The sequence below is a fragment of the Sinocyclocheilus anshuiensis genome, unplaced genomic scaffold (genome assembly GCF_001515605.1).
Source record: "Sinocyclocheilus anshuiensis isolate Anshui unplaced genomic scaffold, SAMN03320099.WGS_v1.1 scaffold624, whole genome shotgun sequence".
Classification (NCBI taxonomy): Eukaryota; Metazoa; Chordata; class Actinopteri; order Cypriniformes; family Cyprinidae; genus Sinocyclocheilus; species Sinocyclocheilus anshuiensis.
In genome coordinates, this window is record NW_015554128.1 from 411,030 (window position 1) to 411,613 (window position 584).

General features: G+C 42.0%; 1 protein-coding gene across 4 annotated transcripts in view; it reads left to right on the top strand.

Annotated features, from left to right (window-relative positions):
• The window catches only part of LOC107670230 (Fanconi anemia group I protein-like), a 15,122-nt gene that overhangs the window by 13,497 nt on the left and 1,041 nt on the right, over positions 1-584 (top strand). The window lies entirely within an intron of this gene.

Genomic DNA, 584 nt, shown 5'->3' on the forward strand with positions numbered 1-584 from the left:
AGAAAGAAGGCGTGGTTTCAGTAACCGCAGTTAGTGTTGAAGCAGCCATGTCAGGGAGACGCTGTGTGTTTCAGTGCGAAAGCAAAAGCACTTTATTTGGCCTTCCGGAAGTAGATGCCATTAGGAATCATTGGTTAAGCTTTATTTACAACAGAACAGCACAACCCAGATGTTCGAATTTGTGCAACGCATTTTATGGACGACCTAGGATTATTTTTGTGAACCTAGGAGAGTAGCCTACAAGGCTGGCTGTGCAAAGGCTATTTCTAAAAAAAAAAAAAAAAAAGGGTCAATTCTGACTTTGCTATGACAATTTGGCGCTTATTCAGAATCAGCTACTGTAAGTATGTTTTCTTAATAGTTTAAGTATTTGCTATTGACTGCTTAAATGCGGAGTTTTGCACCGTGTAGAGTATTGCGTCGTGTGTGTGTGTGTGTGTGTGTGAGAGAGAGTCAGGGTCACATCACAGTGGAGTCAGCTTTCTTAATCGCGGCTTGTGTACTGCAAATATATACGAGCATCATCACTGTGTCTGTCACGTGACTCTGTTCCCCTTTCGGGCTTGAACTGATGGTAAAACTAA